This window comes from Herpailurus yagouaroundi, unplaced genomic scaffold (assembly GCF_014898765.1).
Source record: "Herpailurus yagouaroundi ecotype Mexico unplaced genomic scaffold, PumYag 208, whole genome shotgun sequence".
In the NCBI taxonomy this organism is placed as follows: domain Eukaryota; kingdom Metazoa; phylum Chordata; class Mammalia; order Carnivora; family Felidae; genus Herpailurus; species Herpailurus yagouaroundi.
In genome coordinates this window covers 773,385-780,551 of record NW_024412439.1, presented here as the reverse complement: position 1 = coordinate 780,551, position 7,167 = coordinate 773,385, and the positions used below count along the sequence as shown (strand labels likewise).

General features: G+C 43.4%; 1 long non-coding RNA gene across 1 annotated transcript; it reads right to left on the bottom strand.

The window, feature by feature from the left end:
• Positions 1 to 3,232: 3,232 nt before the first annotated feature.
• On the bottom strand, positions 3,233 to 7,145 carry LOC121015797 (uncharacterized). The gene is made up of 3 exons (XR_005783971.1): positions 6,748 to 7,145; positions 6,230 to 6,436; positions 3,233 to 3,595 (listed from the first exon to the last, which is right to left on the bottom strand). It is a non-coding gene; the product is annotated as an uncharacterized LOC121015797 (long non-coding RNA).
• Between the last annotated feature and the right edge of the window lie 22 nt (positions 7,146 to 7,167).

Here is a 7,167-nt window from a genome sequence, read left to right as displayed (position 1 = left end):
GTCTTCTGTCCATTTTTTAATTGGATTATTTGTTTTTTGAGTGTTGGGTTGTAGAAGTTCTTTGTATATTTTGGATACTAGCCCTTTATTGGACATGCCATTGGCAAATATCTTCTCCCATTCAGTAGGTTGTCTGTTATTTTTGTTGTTTCCCTCACTGCGCAGAGACTTCTTTATTTTGACGTAGTTCCAATGGTTTCTTTTTGCTTTATGTTTCCCTTGCCTCAGGAGACATATCTTAAAAGAAGTTGCTGAGGTTGATGTGAAAGAAGTCACTGCCTATGTTCTTTTCTATGATTTTTGTGGTGTCAGGTCTCACATTTAGGTCTTTGATCCACTTTTAACCTATTTTTGTGTATGGTGAAAGAAAGTGGTGCAGTTTCATTCTCTGGCATGTAAATGCCCAATTTTCCCAACAGCATTTGTTGAAGAGACTATCTTTTTTCTTTTTTTTTTTTTTAATTTTTTTTTTCAACGTTTATTTATTTTTGGGACAGAGACAGAGCATGAACGGGGGAGGCGCAGACAGAGAGGGAGACACAGAATCGGAAGCAGGCTCCAGGCTCTGAGCCATCAGCCCAGAGCCCGACGCGGGGCTCGAACTCCCGGACTCCGAGATCGTGACCTGGCTGAAGTCGGACGCTTAACCGACTGCGCCACCCAGGCGCCCCGAGACTATCTTTTTTCCACTGTATATTCATTCTTCCTTTGTCAAAGACTGATTGACCATATAGTCGTGGGTTCAGTTCTTGATTTTCTATTCTATCCCAGTGATATTTGTGTCTGTTTTTATGCAAGAACCATACTGCCTTAATCACTACCACTTTGAAATATAACTTGAAGTCTGGAATTGGGATACCTCCAGTTTTGTTTTTCTTTTTCAAGATTGTTTTGGCTATTCAAAGACCATAGTGTAAATTTGGCTTTCAAGCATTACTAACTGGACTGAAAAAAAGAGTGGGATGCAGCCTAGACTGGAAATAGGTTGTGGTGTGGGCGTGAGGAATTAAATTAGAGGTATCAAAAATACCTTTTGGAGCTTTAAAAGTAGAAGCAGAAGGAAAGGAGAGTAGATCCTCCAGAATACAGCTAGGAAAGCTCTACCTTGACTACCCTTCTAGCTCCGTACAAGGCACAGCTTGTTTGGAGGAGGTTGTGCTATTAACATATAGAGGCCACTGATACCTGCTTGGCAGCATTTCTACAAAGTTGCCATATACTGCATGAAAAGAAGCCTGGACTGGGATTCTAGCAATGGAGGTCATATTCCTATATCTGCCACTAGTGTGCTGTGTGACCTCGGGCAAGTTACAGCTCCTCTCTGGCCTTTATCGACTCATCAGTAATAGGAAGGGGTTGACAAAATAGTCTCAGACAAATCGTTCTCGATTCTGTCCATCTTCTAAACAACCAACCAAACAAGCCAATTCTGCATGTGGCTGTGGGTAGAAACTTGGACCTGCTAAAGTGATCAAAGAAAGGTGGTGAATCTGGGAATATAAAGTGCGTTGGAGCAGAGTGCAAGGAAGTAGGGCATGTTTTTGTCTGGGTTCTTTCTTCTCACCCGCTCACCCCACGTTGCTGTATACTCTGGCAGTGATGTGGAGGGCTGCTACTGTCCCACTGACTGAAACTGAAGGCCTTTCCCGCCCCCACATTTCACACTTGCACAATGTATACGGTGAATGGAAGTTCAGACTCTGGAGTCAGATATAGATTTAAATCCTAGTTCTGCCAGTAACCAACTATGTATCTTTGGCCAAGCACCTAAATCTCTCTGAGCATCAGTTTCCTCTTCTGAACAATGAAGAACAAAAGTTGTATTGAGGTGCCTGGGTGGCTCAGTTGGCTCAGGTCATGATCTCCCGGTTCACAAGTTCCAGCTCTGTGTTCGAACCCATGTCAGGCTCTGTGCTGACACCTCAGAGCCTGGAGCCTGCTTCAGATTCTGCGTCTTCCTCTCTCTCTCTGCCCATCCTCTGCTCATGCGCATGCTCTCTCTCTCTCTCTCTCTCTCTCTCAAATAAATAAGCATTAAAAAATTTTTTTAAAAGAACAGAAGTTGTATCAAATGAGGATAGTCTACCTTAAGCTGCAGCAGTAATCAACCCCAAATTCTCAGTTGCTTAACAAAAGTTTTCTTCTCACTCATTATGGTAGGCAGCCTCCAAAATGGCTCCCAGGAAGCCCTGCCTCCTGGGAGTCATTCTTGTGAAAAATCCCTGCTCATGGGTGTGGGCTGCACCTAGATTACAAAAAAAGGCTAGGACTTCAGTATTGCATCTTGTCCCACCCCTCTCGGAATCCACTTGCGGTGTTATGAGTGGCCTTATGGAGAGGACCAAATGGCAAAGAACTGAGAGAGATCTCCAGCCAACCATCAGCAAGCAACTGAGGTCCTAAAGCTGTGAGTACCTGAATCCTTCTAATAACCATGCAAATGAGCTTGGAAGCCAACTGTCTTCCCATCAAGCCTTCAGATGAAATCACAGCCCTGGACAATACCTTGATTGTGGTCTTATGAGAGTCTTAAGGCAGAGGTACCCACGTAAGCTGTGACAGGATTCCTGATCCACAGAAATTGTGAGATAATAAGTGTTTCTGAAACACTAAATGCCAATCCTCTAGATTTTGAGGTCATTTTTACAGAACTCCATGTCCAAAGTGGTCTGAGGAATGCTTGACCCACCCTAGTCAGGGACCCATGCTGATGGAGGTTCCATCTCAACACCTGCATCCATGGGCACCCTGACAGAGGAGGAACCGCACACTGGCACTTAAGACCCCTACCCCAAGAGTGACACATGCCACTTCTACTTGTGTTTCATTGACCAATGAAGTCACAGAGTCACAGTCACACTTAACTTCAAAGGAGGGTGGAAGGAAAATAAATGGAATATTTGTGAATAGCCCCTATGCCTCACACAACAAAATCTGCCTCCAAGGATTTTTTTGGGAGGACCATTAAAGTGCTGTATCAGGATGCCTGTAGCTACAAGTAAGAGAAAACACCATGGGAACTTAAACAATAAAAGTTTGGGGGTGCCTGGGTGGCTTAGTTAAGCATCTGACTGTTGATTTTGGCTGAGGTCATGATCTCATGGTTCGCGAGATCGAGCCCCACGTCAGGCTCTGCGCTGACAGTGCAAAGCCTACTTGGGATTCTCTCTCTCCCTCTCTCTGTGCCCCTCCCCCTCTCAATAATTAAATAAACTTTCAACAGTAAAACTGTAAAGAATCAAGGCAAATTTTTGGCTCATACTTTTTGGCGAAAGGTCTAGAAGAAGGATTACTGCAGGTAAAAATGGATCCGGTGACTCAAAGATGCACAGGGCTGGTTTCTGTACCTCTCTTCTCCGTATTTGGAGATATTGGCTTCATTCTAAACCTTGCTCCCCTTGGGGCTCCGAGGTGGTTGTCAGAAGCTGTGGGCTTCCTTGCTCAATCCAGCAGGGAAGAGTGGACACAGAAGTCCCGAGCTTTCCTCTGATTGGATCATCCTAGTCATATGCTCAGGGTGGCTTGAGGGGACTGGTGATGGCCTGTGAGGATGGTTTCCCCGGGTCACTTTGCTCAGATCTCCAAGTCAGGTTCCCTGGAACCACATGGATCTCCAAATAGAAATGGAATGTGTGGATAGTGCCTGACACTGTTTTTTTCTCAGTATTATCTACTATTCCTTTCCTTTTTTTTTTTTTTTAAACTATTCCCTTCTTTTGAGTCACTTTACTTGGTAAAGCTATTTCACTGATGAATTTGCAAATATCTAGTGGATCTGAAAATGCTTTACAAATTGAAAAAGCTGGACAAGTGGCCAAAATGAACAAATCAGGAGACTACAGATGCTGGCGAGGATGTGGAGAAACGGGAACCCTCTTGCACTGTTGGTGGGAATGCATACTGGTGCAGCCGCTCTGGAAAGCAGTGTGGAGGTTCCTCACAAAATTAAAAATAGACCTACCCTATGACCCAGCAATAGCACTGCTAGGAATTTATCCAAGGGATACAGGAGTGCTGATGCATAGGGGCACTTGTACCCCAATGTGTATAGCAGCACTCTCAACAATAGCCAAATGATGGAAAGAGCCTAAATGTCCATCAACTGATGAATGGATAAAGAAATTGTGGTTTATATACACAATGGAGTACTACATGGCAATGAGAAAGAACGAAATATGGCCCTTTGTAACAACGTGGATGGAACTGGAGAGTGTGATGCTAAGTGAAATAAGCCATACAGAGAAAGACAGATACCGTATATTTTCACTCTTATGTGGATCCTGAGAAACTTAACAGAAACCCATGGAGGAGGGGAAGGAAAAAATAAAGAGGTTAGAGTGGGAGAGAGCCAAAGCATAAGAGACTCTTAAAAACTAAGAACAAACTGAGGGTTGATGGGGGGTAGGAGGGAGGGGAGGTTGGGTGATGGGTATTGAGGAGGGCACCTTTTGGGATGAGCACTGGGTGTTGTATGGAAACCAATTTGACAATAAATTTCATATATTGAAAAAAAAAAGAAAAGAAAAAGCTGGACAAACCTAAGCGATTGTTATTATTGTTACAGACAAGTAGTACTCATGAGAGACACCAGGATCCTTCTCATTCACCATATTTTAGCCACACTGGCATTTTTTTTCCGCCCAGAAACACACCAAGCTTGTTTGGGCCTTAAGATCTTTGTATAGCGTGTTTGCTCCTCTTTCTCTGGAATTTATTCCCCTGGATCTTTTTTTTTTTTTTTTTAATGTTTATTTATTTTTGAGAGAGACAGAGACAGAATGCAAGTGGGTTGGAGGCAGAGAGAGAGGGAGACACAGAATCCGAAGGAGGCTCCAGGCTCTGAGCTGACAGCACAGAGCCCGACACGGGGCTCGAATTCACAGACTGAGAGACCATCACCTGAGCCAAAGTCAGAAGCTCAACCAACTGAGCCACCCAGGCGCCCCTCCCCTGGATCTTTTTTAACGGCTCTTCTCATCCTTCAGACCTCAGAAACATTTCCTGACCTTCCTACACCCAATCACCACGTGACTTCTTCAGACCCTATATTAACTATATGAAGTTATTTTGTGCATTTGCTTGCTCACTGTCTTGCTCCCCAAGCCAGAACTTCATGCAGGCAAGGACCTTCTGTCTTGTTCACAGACACAGGGCTTGACACATATTAGATACAAAGTAGATGTGTGTTCAAAGAATGAAAGAACAAATGATTAAGTGTAGCATCTCCACCCACTGGTGTGTCTTTCTTTATTGTAAAATGTGTCTCAAGTAATTGACGGATTTTACAAATGACTAGCCTTAAAAAAGATGTAAATTAGAATATACTCAAGGTTATCCTTATAACCCCAATCTCTTTCAGTCAGTTCCTTCTGGAGAGGAAGACAGAAAGGTAGAATGGGTCTTAGCTGTTTTGAAAGGAGTGTAATTTGTATCCTGGCTCCTCTCTGCCAATTTAGTGTGCATCAGAATTACCTGTTTATCTCAGATTACAGGTAACCACCCACCCTCAGAGTTCCTGATGCAGTGAATCTAGAGTGTGGGTTCAAGCATTTGCATTTCTAAGAAGTTCCCAGATAATGCTGATGCTACTGGTTGGAGAACCACATTTGGGGAGCGGCTGGCACAATCCAAATAGGCAACAAATTCTAAAGTAGGATTAGCAGCTGTGGCTGTTTTGAATTACTATAGTGCTCTACTCCACAATGTTTTTCAGCTTTCATTCAAATCCATGTATATCCGTAGAAGTGTGTCCCCTAAGTCAAAATATCTGTCCTATGTGTTGCCAAAGATCAAAGATTCAGGGTCAAGTGCTGCCATAGAACATTCAGGGGCATTTCCATCTTAGAGTACAAGTGTTAAAGTCATTCATCTAAGCATATCCCAAATTCACCAATCTATTTCAATCTACTTTTTCAATATACAATTATTATTTCTTGTTGACTACTGTAATATCTTCCTAAATGGCTCTTTAAAGTCATCCATGACAACATTTTCTAAGTGCAAACCCAATGACGCTACTCACATAAAACTCTCAGCAGTTTCCCCATCTTCTCAAGGAAAAGTCTAATATCTTTAACACAGCTGACTTGATGTGGTCCCTGCCTACCTCGCAGCCCCATCTCATACCACTGCTCTCCAACCATCCTGATCTACTTTCAATTCCTCAATCTCAGATAGCAAACTCCCTCCCACCATGGCTGTTCTCTCAGGAAAATTCCTTCCCCCTTACCTTACTAACTCCTACTCTTTCTTCAGAGCTCAGCTTATGTCATTTCTTCAAGAAAGTCTTTCCAATTGTTCCCAGGCGAGGTCAGTTTCCTCTGTTGCATGATCCTACAGAACTTTGTTCCATTCCTTCAGAGCACAACTGCTTTTTTCGGGGTCTTTATCTGTTCATTATCTTCAGGGAAGAAGGAGCGTGACTGTTTTTACACACCTAGCAGAGCACATTGTAAATGCTGGATAAATATGTTGGATGAAATTCAAAATGTACGCTAATTTGCTCAGTCCCCACTATGGACCAGATCCCGTGGTAAGCCCTTAGAAGATACAGGAATGAGTAAGAAAGATGCTTCAATTTCAGGGACTCCAGGCCAGTTAAGAGCAATGGGTATAATATGGACTTTGGAGACAATTTTCTGCGACAGAGTGGAAGTGGCTGTATGAGAGGAACAAAGTGCTTTGGGAGTCGGCTGGAAGTAGGACAGATCAATTTCAAATGGGGAAATCAATTCATTCAACATATACCTGACTGAAAATGCAGTCCTCACTATGTGCTGTGCACTGTTCTGTTTTAGTGATTGAGGTTATTGTAAGAATCTTACAGATGGGTAATACAAGGCAGGGGACGGCCAAGTAAACTTGTCCAAATTCACGCAGCTACTAAGTAGTAGGAAAGGGATCTGAATCCAGGCAGCCTGCCTGGCTCCAGTCTTCGTTACAGGAAAAGCCTCGTGGAAGAGGTGGCAATTAATCCAGGCGTGAAGGATTTGTCTAGGTGGAAAACGGGACGGTCATTCCAAGCAAAATCCGGGAAATATGCGCCTAATTATGAGTTTAGCGTCTTCCTTTGCTCACAGGCCCACTAAACAGCAGGAGGAGTTTCACAAGGGAACGGGATAAAAAGCGAAGGAAAAGAAAGCCAACTTCCGGCTACGGTGAGTAGCG